We start from the raw sequence: 14,452 nt of genomic DNA, 5'->3' as shown, positions 1-14,452 counted from the left end.
GAGGAGGGTCGAGGCAACTTTCACACCCAACTAGAGCAAGATGAACTGCGATCCTATTAAGTGCAATAAATAAGAACCCTTGCCAGACACATGCGTGAGACAGGTACGAGAAAAATGAGATGCGAATCCCTGAACTCAGGTTTGTGGGTCACGGTCGATACCGTCAGACGTGTGTCTAGACGTCCCAGTGATGGGATGGAGAGGGGGAGGGGTGGGCAGGGGAAATGCAGCCACCCATTCCCACTGTGCAATCCAAGGTTCCCGGCCTCCAAAGAGGTGACCCACCCTTCTGCCAGGTCTGTGGCCCCGTGTGCTTCTCTCCTTTACTTTGCAAAGCTCTTTTCCTACCCCTGTGTGAGACCTGCTCCTGCGGTCACCTGCCTACAGTCGCCACCCAGTGAGTCCATCGGACCAGGGTGGACTGAACAGGTTCCAGCCCTCACAATCCCGTCCTTTCACCTCTGAATATTCCTGTATTTACTGTGTCGTGTGATAAACATGCCTGCCTGTTTTCATTAAACCTTACACAAGCTTTAATCTGAAACTGCTTTTTTTTTGTTGTTTTCCTAGCACAAGCTTTTTCATTTGTTTTTTGACTCACTTTCCTCATTTATTAGGGTGACTCTGATACTAAATAACTAGCGATGGGTGTCATAATATGCTTTATAAATGTGCCAAAATCAAGTAATGCAATTTTTTTTTAAAAAAATTTGATTTTGTATGTTTCATCAACAAATGACAATTGTACGTATTGATGGAGCACACTGTGATGATATGTGTGCACTGTGGAGTGATTATATCAAGATAATTAACAAATCCACTACCCCACAGATTCATCTTTATTTTGTACTGAGAACATTTACAATCTATGCTAAAAGCAATTTGAAAGATGCAATCTACTGTTAACGTGGTCACCATTTATGAAATCCATCTCAAAAACATATTCCTCCTATCCAAATGAAAATTTGTACCCTTTGCTCAACATTTCCTCATGGGAGGGAATATTCACAGACCGTATATCTGAGAAGGGGACGAATATTAAAAATATAAAGGGCGCTCGACAGCAAGAAAACAAGTAACCTGATTTAAAAAGGGACACAGGACTTGTATAGACACTTCCCAGAAGAAGGAGTCTATCCAAATGGCCAAAAGGCTTATGGAGAGATTTGGGAATTAATGAAGTAGGTACTCCTCGTGTCCTACTAGCTAACCATCTGAATTCAATACAGTTCGAACAGGAAATGTTTATAGAAAATGACAAAAACAACTTTGACATTCACTCCCGCAGTTCTGGCTGCCAGGAACATGTGCAGGTCAGAGTGATCTCTGCACCCTGGGAATTTGTAATTGTCCTCACTGTTTGCCTCCAGTCAAAAGTCAGCCCTCGCTAAAGGAGCCCAGTCTCTCTCTCTCTCTCTCTCTCTCTCTCTCTCTCTCTCTCTCTCACACACACACACACACACACACACACACACACACATACACACACATACACACTTTTTCCTTCCACTAAATGAATTCAAGTTTGCTACTGGCTTCTAGCGCGTGGAAAAATTAAACAGCACATCTCTTCTGCCTTAAACCCCACAGATTCTGTAAGTATGGAAGGGGAAAAAGGACCCAAGATTTGTGATTATGCAGCTGCAGGATCAGATTTCACAGTCCGTTTTGCTACTCAACATTAGGCAAGTGTTCAGTGATGAACTGGCCTCTGTGACCTTAGCAAAACCAGTTCTTCTGTGAGTGAAATGAGATAAGAAACAGAAATGACTAGACACCGTGGTCCCCAAACTTGGCTACACATTAGAATTAATTGGGAAGTTTTTAAAAATCCCGATGCCCGGGTTGCACACTGTGCCAATGAGGCATGGGAAAAAGAATTGACTTTCTTGAAAGATTTTCACGTGAGCCTGCCATGCAGCAAAATTGGGGATTCAGTACCTTGGCACATGGAAGATCCTCGGGACAAGTCAACTTTCTTCCTCTCCTAATACGTACCTCGTTGGTTGGCTTTCCAGTAGCACTTCCTGTCCAATCTCAATTCCTTAAAGTTCGGCAGCCCAAGTTGCACTGCAAAGGCATATGGTGTGCTGATCTCTGACGGGACACTCTACAAAATGGGAAATAATGAGGAGCTATCAAATAACCACAACCAAAGCGCCACATAGTTATTCAGCGACCTTTCAGTAAACAGGGTCTTCTTTTCCCATGATTTAGATGAGACAAAACAAAATATAGATATTCCCTTTAATATCCTTTGAGGGTTTTTGTTTCAGTGAAAACCACGCAGAAGAGCAGAATTCATTGTCATTCAATGGACAAACCCCACTTTTCCTAGAAATGTACTTCGGAGCTTGCTCAACAGAAAAGCGAATTTCCGTATAGCTGACCTGAGACCTGGGTGGTTGGGGATCTGGTGTCAGGTGGCCGTGGCCCGGGGCATGGCTGGGGGTCCTCCCCTCCAGCTGGGAACGTGTGCCAGCACTTGACCCACACACTCCCTCACCGGAGTCCCTGCTCCGAGCTGTCCTCTGGTAGATGCCGTCGGCATCCCAGGACTGACGAGAATTCCAGAGTCCTCCAATATAGGCTTGTTAGCAGCACTAAATAGGTGGGGTTATATAATCTGTAATATAAAAAGTTACTCCAGAAAATACAATACTATCCACTTGTCAAAATATCTCCACAATTTAGGCGCATTTTCTAATATGCTTTATTTGGCATATTTAGAACCATTTCATGTGTAACCAGACTATAAAATTTATAGTTCAGGACCCCTGTGACAATATTCTGTTTCTTTCTTTTCTTTCTTTTTTTTTTTAATAGGAGGTGCATTGAGACCTACATCTCCTGCAAAATATAAACAGTTTCCTGGAAATTAAACACAATGCCCCAATCTGCAATGTATTTACACCCAACGACCTAAGGAACTGCAGACCGACCGAAGATTCTCTAGATTTTCTCTTTTATTCAAGTTAGACCACTGAATAGCAAAGTATTTAACCTGCATTAGATTCATTGATTATTTATAAACTTTTAAGAATGACGATTTCATAATATGCCCTTAAATTTTATCAGAAATTTGACATGATGGATTTTATCAGAACTTTGCATATGCAAACGGTATCTATTTGCATAATCTGGAGAATCACTGGGTTTTCACAATGCTTTCCTTTTCTAACAGAATTCCTAATATGGTTCATTATCAGAAAAACAGAAGGTGATCTTTCCTAAGGACCTTGGAGCACTTCTGGAGGTCAGATCACAGCCCAAGGTCAGCCCTGAGAAACGCCTGAGAGCCTTGGGACCCTGGATCCTTTGCCTCCCTCTAGGCTAACAGAGACCTAGAAACTCTCCATCATTTTGGTGATCCTATTAAGCTCAGCCTCATGTGTCATCCTTTCCCCTTGGTCTGACTGGCTTTCTGTTTTCACCGTATCTTTGGGTATCATGCATAGCATATGCACATCAGATCTCATTTGGAAGTCAAAACAGAATAAATTATTGATAAATTGATATTTCTTTTTTCCATTGCACAGGAGAAAGCATGACACAGCAGAGAAAGGCCTTGGTGCCAAAGAATCCAGAGTTCAAATCCTTACTCTGCAGTTTCTGTGCAGCCTGGGCATGCTGCTTATCTTTTATGAACCTATTTCCTCATCTGTAAACAGAATGACACTCGTCCCAAAGAATGACCTTGAGGATTTAAGAAGATAACAGACGCGGAGAGGGTCGTTTTCACGCTGCTGGGCTCCTGCCAGGTCCTCAATCAATATCAGTTTATTCCTCTTTTCCCTCCCCTGCTGTCACCCTCTGGGTTTAGAGCAGCCACGGGCTCAAACACTAGGCTTCACCTAGGAAAGGTAACATACGAAGACAGGAAAAAGCAGAACAGGTGGGTCGGGGTCATGTACTGGGTGATCCTTGCATAAGAGCCCCAGTGCGTGCTTCTGTGCAGGGAAGAATTGCTTCCTGTCGGAAAGCAAACGTGGTTCTCCTTGGGAACTCAAAGAACAAAAGACCCCTTAGCCACACCTGGGGGAATAGCAGATGGGATACATGTCCCTCCCTGCAAGCTTGGTGGCCCTCAGAAGCTACAGAACACTGCAGGACAGCCTCAGGGTCTCCATCAACGCACAGAGACTGAAGACACAGACATTTCTGCATTCATAAAATAGGCGTTTTGCTGTTCTTATTCCCTGGAAATCTGTCCACTTAATGATGGAGTCCTTCCCAATGTTCAATTGCATGAGAATGTAGGAAACGCCTTGATTTCTTCTTCTCTTTAACACCCCCCCCCCAGTTCCTCTACGTTATTCTTCTCCCCCCCTCTCCTACTTATCTTTTAATTTTTTCTATCAATGCCAATGATAAAAATCAACTCCACTCACGCGGAAAGTCAAGCTATCTCAAAATAATTTAAAATCTTTCGTTGGTTAGAGAAAAGCACAATTAAGGGCTTTAAGAAAAAACGTACAAGAATAAAAATGTCAAGATGAAAGATCTTGGTTATTAACTCTGCTCTTTATTTTTAATTACATATAAAAGTTTATTGATAATTTCTTTTGCAAAATCACATCAGATGCCATGTCACAGGGGCATGGGGATTTACTAGAATGTTAGCGTGTAAGTGTAAAGGCGGAATTCCCCTCAGAATGTTTCGGTAGGAAATGTACAGGCTGCAAATGGGTAGAGGAAGAAAGTGCAGAGCTATCCGTACTAACAACTGGTGGTCATTTAAATTCTTCTTTAATCAATGGAAATAGGTTCTTTCATCTGATGAAAAGACCTATTTAGACCCACGCCCTAAGTGTTTAAAACAGTCTCACTGAAAACTCATACAACATATGATTTTAGCTCACTGGCTGCCTTTTGGTGAATCTGGGTTTCTGCTGATGACCACGAAGCACTTCCTGCAGACACCAGGCACCGCTGGTGTGACTGTCACTGGAAGTAGAGGATCCAGTATGCCACACACCAATTCCGCTGAATTTCGTGTTTGCAAATGCTTTCCGTTCTACAGTGGCCAAGGTGCCACATTCAAGGGAAGAGTCAGGACACTCTTCCATTTTCCACATTCCACCCATCAGGATTCAGGAAACTCTGGCGTTTTGCACCGAAGGAGAGTGGGAGAACTTTGGAAGCAAGAGGGCCACTCTGACTTTCCCTGCTGTCCTGTGTAGGGCCTGGCCCGAAAGAACTTCTCTGACCTACTGTCCCGAATGAAGGTGGCAAGACTGTGGTTCCAGAGACGTCCTGCTGAACCCTGGGGGAAGCAGTGCTCACAGAGGCCAAGAAGGATCCAGCAGAGGCCTCTGTCTATTCCCCCTCCAGACCATAGCTCACCGTCCAAGCACAGGTCTACATCGTCATCAAACCTAAGCATAAAAAATGTATGTATCCCCGCCATCTTTGGGTCTTTTGCTCCGAGGGTCCCTGTGATGTGTAAAATTCTAATAAACCTGGCATGCTTTCCCCTTGTCTTTGTTTCAGGTGTGATCCTCACCAGGAGCCAGGAAAGGTTTTGTCCGATTCTGCCCACACCCATCCAGCCCCACCAATCCAAGATCGTTTCCAACACTGTCCTGAGCCACGAAGACAGCCCAACCCCACTGTCTTGTAGTTAGTTCTGAGGTCTAAACATCTATTGCTGCACCAAAACAATGAAAGACCACGTACAAACACAGGGATAGTGGGAAATTAGGATTCATGAAACTGAAAAGAGGCTATTTGTGAGTTAGCAATTTCAAACTATCCAAGCCACGGCAATTTCACATATTATATCCAGAACTGGAAACATCAAAGCAGCTTCCCGAAAAAAAAAAAATTTCTTTTTCCCCATGATGCCTGAAAATACAACATAGTAGAGTATCCTTTATCTGAAATTATTCTGATTTGGTATTTTTTTTCAAATTTGGGGATATATGTATACACATAATGAAATTTTGGGGGTGGGACCCAAATCTAAACATGGAATTTATTAATTTATTTGTTTCATGTATACTTCATACATAGAGCACTAAGTTGTTCTTTGTTTATTTGTTTGGTACCGGGGATTAAACTCAGGCACTCAACCACTGAGCCACATCCCCAGCCCTGTTTTTTTTTGTATTTTATTTAGAGACAGGGTCTCTCTGAGTTGCTCAGCACCTCGACTTTGCTGAGGCTGACTTTGAACTCACAATCGTCCCGCCTCAGCCTCCAGAGCCACTGGGATAGTGTGAAATTAGGATTCATGAAACTGAAAAGAGACTTTTTGTGAGTTGACCATTTCACCACCGCGCCCAGCTGGCATTAAGTTTTAACTGTGACCCACTGCAGAAGGTCAGGTGCAGAATTTCCTGCTCTGGGCATTATATGGGCACCCTAAATATTCAGGATTTGGAGCACCTTGGATTTCAGACGGAATTTTCAACTTGTATTCAACATTGTCGTAAAAACCCCCAAAACATAAATTTCACTCCTATTTTGCTTGGGACCTTGAATAGCTTAAAACCCATGCACAGGCCTGTCTTCATCTCTCACATCCTGCTGACTTTTAAATATAGACTCCTAGTCCAGATGTTTCTGCCCAGCCACAAACCTGCAGATGGATCTTTCTCAGAGACCTAAGATTCATCTTGTCCTCGATTAGTGCGTTGTTTCTCCTAAATCCTCTTCCTGCCCCTGAATCCGCCCCTCACCCTAACCCTAACTCTCTGTCAATGGCTAGCCCTCATCCAATCCTGCTGACGTTTCCTGGTCACCATCCACAGACCCACCCTGTCCTGCTACAACTAACCCGTCACCACCTTCTAGGAATTCCTTTCATGAGGTTTCAGTCTGAGTTCCCACGACCACCACCTGTTCTTTATGCTTCTGCTCTGCCTTCCCTCTGACACCTTTTAATGTTAAAATCCAACCCTGTCATCTTTACTGAAAGATTTTAAATTTGTCAAAATTTGGGTTTTTTTTTTTGGTGCTGGGGATTTTACTTAGGGGTGCACTACCACTGAGCCACGTCTGCAGCCCTTTTTATTCTGAGACAGAGTCTCATTAAGTTGCTTAGGGCCTGCTAAATTGATGAGGCTGGCCTTGAACCTGCCATCCTCCTGCCTCAGCCTCCCGAGCCGTTGGGACGAACCGTTCCAGGCAGGTTCAGGCTTCTGAGTGCAGCACGGAAGGTGCATGTTGATGGGACGCACCGTGCGAATGTCGGGGTTGCATAAGATCAATCAAAGGCCCACTAACCTCCAGGACTGAGCATCCAAAGGCAATCCTAAACCCTACACTGTTGGCACCAGGCTCCTCTTTCCCCAGCAGGCCATGCTCTGACGCCACCACTGACACCAGCTTCTCAACAACCTACTGGAGACATAAAGGAGACAGAGACTCCCAAGGACTCAAGAACCTTGAAAAGCCGCTGGATTCTCACAGCGCGTCAGTTAGCGACCACCACAGGGGCAGAGGGCACAGGCGCTCCTGGGCCTGCAGGCATTAAAAGGTGGTGTAAGGTTTCTTTCTGGCTCTTGCACCTTAACTCACAGCTTGTTGGCTGATAAAGGCTTGGAGTGTGCCTCGCCCTCCCTCTCCTTCAGCTTCCCAGGGGCACTGCCAGGATTCTCCAGGGACAAACATAATTGCAAGGAGCCCCTAACTCGTCCCTTGTGTTCTCTTTCCTGTGGCCCCTCTGTTCTTAGATCAGCTTCCACAACTCATGCTCATCCCAACACAGAGGTGTTCCTACTGAACGTGGAGGGACCTGGGTGGGGAAGTAAGTGTCCCCACAGGGAAAGCAAATGCACCTTTAAAGTGCACCCAAAGCCAACCACTTAACATCCCCCTCACCATCCCATAACCCTCCACGCATCCTAGCCAAGGCTCATCCTCCACCACGATGCTCTCTTGGGCATCCAGAGCTTCTAGATAATTACTGATAAATGCACCCCTCGTGATTTTAGCCACACTCTCCTCACAGTTCCAGTGTCCATGTGCCTGTGAGGGTCAAACCAGCCTGAGTCTCTGCCCACACAGCAGGGAACACTCTAGAACCTATAACTCCTATTAAAGAGCTTCACTTGTAAATATGAATCATATAGATGACCTTTACACTTGTCCTTGACGGGAGGCATTTCCTTAGTCCAGCATCCTTTACATTCTGTAGGTCAGAACCATCTCAAACATATGGTAATCGTGTCTGTTTTACTGTGTATGAAGTCGGAGATCAGGACGGAATTGCATTCTGAATCTTTTTCATGAAAATCGGTGAAGATTCAGAGCTGAAGGCATACGACACAATAATCTCTGTTGAACTACGTGAAACCCAGTTTCTCGACTGCTTTGGGCTAGTAGAGAAGATCCATTTATTAATTGCATTCCAATTGCACGCTGTAGTCTTCAGGCTGCGTTACAGCCAGGAAAAAGCAATAAACGCAAATACCAAACAACAGTGTTCTCATCTCAAGGCACAAGCATTTTTTTTTTGTATTATCATTCCCAGTGGGAATGTCCACAAAGCAGTTTTAGGACAAGGCTTTTTCATTTGTTTTTAATACTTTGAGAAACAAATCAAAGGCTTTTTAAAGAGTAGGATGCGAAGTACGGGTGAGGAAACCATACATAAAATTACAGGCTGGACATCAAGCTCAGACAGCAAGAAAGCCCCTTCTGCCTGAGTCTGTGTTTCTCAAATCTTTTCTCCAACTCCGTCACAGTCTTCTCACTTTTGTTTCAGTGTCTTTAGAAACCCAACTTTTCAGATTGTTCTCTTGGGGATTTTTGCCTCTTTGGGTAACTTATCCAAGAAAACTTTGACTACTCTTAGGTCCCATAGATGTTCTTCTGTTTCATCCTAGAAGTTTTACAGTTTCTGCATTTACCTTTAGGACTCTGAACCATTTAGAGTTTGTAGCTGTGTGTGCTGCGAGGCATGAAGCAAAGTTCCATTTTTCATGTGTCCAGCGGTTCCAGGGCCCTTCTTTGCAAAAAAAAAAAAAAAAAAAAAAAAAATCCCTTCCCCACTGCATGGCCCTGTAACTTTGGTCAAAAATCGGTTTTCCATATCCATGTGGATTCAGGAAGGATTTCTTTTTTTTGGTACCAGGGATTGAACCCAGGGGTGCTTTACTGCTTGCTCTGAACTTGGGACCCTCCTGCCTCAGCCTCCCAAGCTACTGGGATTACAGGCATGCGCCACGGCACGCGCCATAGGAAGGATTTTTATCTCATTTTACAGTTTCACATTTTGCAGAAGCTGAAGACATTAACTCACTAAAGGTCACACACCATAGAGACCAGAGTTGCGACCAAGTACTGGACTTCTCTGTTTCCTCAAATATAAAGTGAGAATGCACCTATCTGCCTGGCCAGGCTCATTTCTACCCATCGGTACTTACTGGAAAAGTCAAGGCTTCTGGTTTCCTCCTTTTGACATGAAACCCCTCTCTGGTCCTGACCCCCAAGGCCATGTGAGGCAGTGTGCAAGCTGGCTGCTCACAGCCCCTTTCCAGAAGTTGAGCCTGAGATCCACAGTGTGCTGGTCAGTGTGAGGCCCCTGAACTAGGGCCTGAAGAGGACACCTGGGTCCAAGGTGGCCTTTTAGGAACCCTGATGGGACCCGTGCAGATAAGTGACCTGAAAAGCCCATCTGCTGAGACAGACACTCAAGAGAAGGGAACAGCCTCTCAAGACTATCACCCTTTCCTTCTCTCTGTCTCTGCTTCCCAGCTGCCATGAAGTGAGATGCTTCCCTTCTCCACTCCTTTCTGCCAGGATGAGCTTCTGGAAGCAATGGAGCCAGCCAGCCACAGACAGAAACCTCCAAACCTGTGAGCCAAAAAAAAAATTTTGCTCCTTAAAGTTGTTCTTCTCAGGTAATTTGACACAGTAACAAAAAGCTACCTGACACAAGAGGTTTTCAGAATTTTGTTTTAAGGACATTTTTACTAAGCAGATGCATTCTGTAATGGTCACACAGGTCCTGTGACACAGCACTTATCCTCAACTCCAACAGAAACCTCATCATAAAAGGATTATAACTCAGCAGCTCAGGAGGCTGAGGCAGGAGGATTGCAAGCTCAAAGCCAGTCTCAGAAATTGAGTGAGGCCCTAAGCAGCTCAGCAAGATCCTGTCTCAAAATAAGAAATAAAAAGGACTGGGGATGTGGCTCAGTGGTTAAGTGCCTCTGGCTTTAGTTCCTGATATGAGAGAGAGAGAGAGAGAGAGAGAGAGAGAGAGAGAGAGAGAGAGAGAGAGAGAATATATTATTATTGTCTGGCAATAAACCAATACTTCATACTAATATTAGTGCCCCCCTTTCGGCCTTTCTTGGAACATTGATTTAAAAGTAATTGAGTCTGTGTTTTCCAAGTTGCAATTCTTAAGATTCTGAATAAAGTCCTATTTACTTTTGTAGATTCTGAGTTTGAACTGATTGACCTTACCTTCAGCTCCTGAGCCTGAATCCTCTGTGCCAAACACTTAGGAGGCTGATGGTCAGATTTCCCCAATATCTTTAGGATTAAATTCACTTCCTTTTTTATTGTAATTCCGTGAAAGTGGTTATTGTTTGATAATTCAATGAATGCTAAGATTCAGAGTCTTTGCAAATATTAAATATATTTCAATAAGAAAATGTCTATCTTGAGTCATATGAAATTACAGGCATATGGTCATTTTTACCTATTAAAAAAAAACGCAGCTATTTCATTTGGTTTAATCTGGCACGTGTTGAAACATTTAGCACAGTACTTAAAAAAGACAGTCATCTCACTAATCTCACCTTAGTCCTGATCCTGCCAGACCCTGCCTTCATCTAAAATGCTGGTATTTTGTTTCATCATGGATTTTTTGCTTTAATTTTTATTTTTAACATTGCACTGAGGTTTTATTTTTCTTATTACTGAGATTTTGGGTGGCCCATGAGTTTTTTCCCTCCCCCAGGTTCACAGAAGCACTTGCTTCCCACAGTCCTGGCCCCAGTCCAAGACTCACAATTAGCTCACTGGTGGTAGAGTTGCTCATTGCATTAGTGAAATTATTCATGGAAAATAACTGGATTGCAATCTCCCAGTCCTTTTGTATTAAAAAGCTGTCAAAGTGCCGGTGATGGAAAATTGCCCACATATCAATATTCATACAAGAAATACAATTTTTTTTTAAAGTTTCAAGCTGTCAAGTCTTGAGAGAAGGGGGTGGTTTTTAGACACTGCCTTAGGGAAGAGTTGAAAAAGGACAAACATTAATTCAGTGTCTCTTCCTTGCCAGGGATCATTCAGACACATCGCAGACATTAACTCATTAAAACTCAGCGTCTCCAAAAGGTAAATGCTGTTAATCTCACTTTGCAGAAGAGAAAACTGTATAATGAAAAGAATCAAGTTCACAAAGCAACCGCTAAATTTCAGATCTCCATGTCTCCGATTGCAAACATTTTTCACAAGCTATTCAGTTTGTAATAATTTTGTGTCACTGTAGATCATATTTTATGTTTTAGAAATCATAGGATCCACAGACCCACGGGGCAGGGGGGAGGAAATTCCTTTTCTACTAATGAGCACTTTGCATGAGCCTAGAATTCTCTACATTGGAAGTCGACTACGGGGCTCTTCTTCCCCTTCAGTCTGTGACATGTGTCATCACGGGATGTTGAGGTGGACCCCACCTCATATTCAGCATAATTCAGTTAAAGCAGTTATTGTTTGATAATAAAATGATTTCTCAGAATCAAATGATTTCTCAGATACAGAGTCTTTGCAAAGATTAAATATATTTCAATAAGAAAATGTTTAGCATGAGTCATACAAAAACTATAGATACATGGCCATTTTTTTTCTATTCAAAACCCAGCCATTTCATCTGGTTTAATCTGGCCTACGTTGAGGTACCTAGCACAGTACTCAAAAGAGCTGGTCATCTCACTCACCTCACCCTTGTCCTTTAGTAAACCGTTGTCCAGGTGCATGCCTCGTTCAGGCAATGTGGGGAGACACCATGGGTTGAAATAAATTGTTTGCCACATAGAAAAAACGCAATGTTTGGATTCCCATGTCGCATCTCACACCAAAACAATCCCGGAAGTATAAAAATGTTAATGTAACAACTAAAACATCAGCCAGGCACGGTGGTGCACGCCTGTAATCCCAGCAGCTCAGGAGGCTGAGGCAGGAGGATCACGAGTTCAAAGCCAGCCTCAGCAACTTAAGAAGGCCCTAAGGAACTGAGGGCTGGGGACGTGGCTCAGTGGTGAAGCACACTGGTGGGTTCAATCCTGGGTACCACACAAACAAACAAAACTGAAGACATTAAAGAACAAAGAGAAAATTAGGACTATTTTTGTGGCTTGTATATGGGTGTTCTAGATAAGGAGCACAGAAAGCTAAGAAGCCATAGAGAAAACCCCATAACCTTCAGGCTACCTCCACCACACAGAGCCCCCCTCTGAACCCTGGCCAAGGTGTCCACTCAGATCCACTAGCCCTCAGGTCTCTGTTTTCTTTCAGGAGCCACCAACCGTCATAAACACAAAAGCCACCAGAACAATCTTCAGTAGCTCCAAGTTTCAACTTTAAACACCTGGTTCTGTCTTTCACAGTGTTGTTGTGATTGCAGAAGCAGAGGAGACGAAGCCTTCTTCCAACCTATCCTCTACCCCAGGGTGCAAAACTGTCACAAGCTCAGGGAGAAAGCAGAGTGCGGCCATTTCAGAGAATGGTAACCCGGGCCACCGAAGCCCGCGCGTGTCTGGCCATGATGTTATTTAGGTCCTTGGTTAACGCCAAATAGGCACAATCCTGCCGCTTGGACACACCACTTAGCCTAGCAGAAGCTAAAGGAAATCTGGCGTGACAAGAAGGATGTCTGGCATCCGTGCTGTCATCTTAGCATATTCAAAGAGCATCTTTGAGCCTGGTGTAGTCATGCACGCCTGTAATCCCAGCGGCTCTGGAGGCTGAGGCAGGAGGATCACAAGTTCAAGGCCAGCCTCCACAACGGCGAGGCACTAAGCAACTCAGTGAGACCCTGTCTCTAAATAAAATACAAAACAGGGCTGGGGAGGTGGCTCAGTGGTCACGTGCCCCTGAGTTCAATCCCAGGTACTGCTTGCCCTGCAAAGAGCATCTTTGAATATTTGAACATGTTTGATCTCAGGAAGCTCCAAGGAAGGACCAGCATTAAGTCCAAGAGGATGTTCCCTAATGTAGGTTCAGTGACCTTTGGCAGGTGTGGTTGGTGCTGGTGAAGCTTCTTTCCCTGCTGGACCCAGAGATGCAGAGTTAGCCTGGCCCAACCCTAACTGGCCATCCTCCTGTCCTCAGGTAACGAACCTGCCTTCTTCTCCAATCCACCAACCAGAAGCCTGTCACCGCCCGCTGCCCTCTCCCGCCCCTCACATCCACTCCGCCTCCCCAGTTCAACCCACTGATCACCACTCAAGACCAGTGTTCGGGCTCTGACCCAGCATTCTTGCCTGCTGAGCCTCTGTGATGTCCCCCTAGCCAGTCCCACCCCCACCCCCACTGCTTCCCCTTCCTCTTACAGGTAGGAGTGATCTTTTAAAAACCCAGATCAGACCACATCCCTCCCAGGCTTAAAACTCTTGGATTTCCCAGCACCACCACCCGGGCATTTAGAACGACGTCCGAATTCCTAACGGTGGCCTCCCAGATGCTGCATACATCCTTTCGCCCTGACTGTCTGATTTGATGATTAGGTAACTGGTAAGCGGTATCTTCATCAATTATTTGTAGAAACCCACGTGCATTTTTAGAGTATGTTGTATATAATTGAGAAAATTGATTTAAAGAACAGGTTACACACACACACATCAGTAGCTTTATGTTAGAGCATGCGCAGACTAGTGCCACCATGGAGAGCGAGTGCCAGGAGTCTCCCCCTGTTGTAGGGGACAGACGAGGCAGGGGACCCAAGACAGCAGCAAACAGTTTTACTTGGCTGCAGCCAGGTTCAGAGGGCACAGCCTTTGCTGTAATCAATCAATCCCCTGAACCCCGAGTTCAGGGAGTTTCAGAACTTTATACCCAACATGTCAGGGGAGGGGCTCAGAAGCTCACAGTCTGCAGAAGTTCACATAAAAGCAGCTTTTTCTTTCACTGTTTTGGGCAAGTTAACCCTTCAAGGATAACACCTGAGAAGGGGAGAGCTTCTTCTCCCCTTTCTTCCCTCCCCTGCCAGCTGTTACCATGGAGCCAACTGGTAACTTCTCTCATCTTAGAAATGTAGTCATCTCTGTGAAGCCCAGCTCAAGGCCAGAGGCCTTGTTTACACATTTCTACAAACTACTCTACTGGATACGTGTTTGTGAAAAACTAGTGAGGGGGTGTCCAGCAGCTGGAGTGCTGATTTCTTCTCCTGGCCAGTGGCCAAGTAAACAGGGCAACACAAAAATAGGAAGTTAATCTACATTGAACTCTTTTGTGGAGTCTCTTTTTCTGACGTCCTAAAATCAGCCAT

This window comes from Ictidomys tridecemlineatus, chromosome 13 (genome assembly GCF_052094955.1).
Source record: "Ictidomys tridecemlineatus isolate mIctTri1 chromosome 13, mIctTri1.hap1, whole genome shotgun sequence".
Lineage (NCBI taxonomy): Eukaryota > Metazoa > Chordata > Mammalia > Rodentia > Sciuridae > Ictidomys > Ictidomys tridecemlineatus.
Note: the sequence above shows the minus strand (reverse complement) of the source record.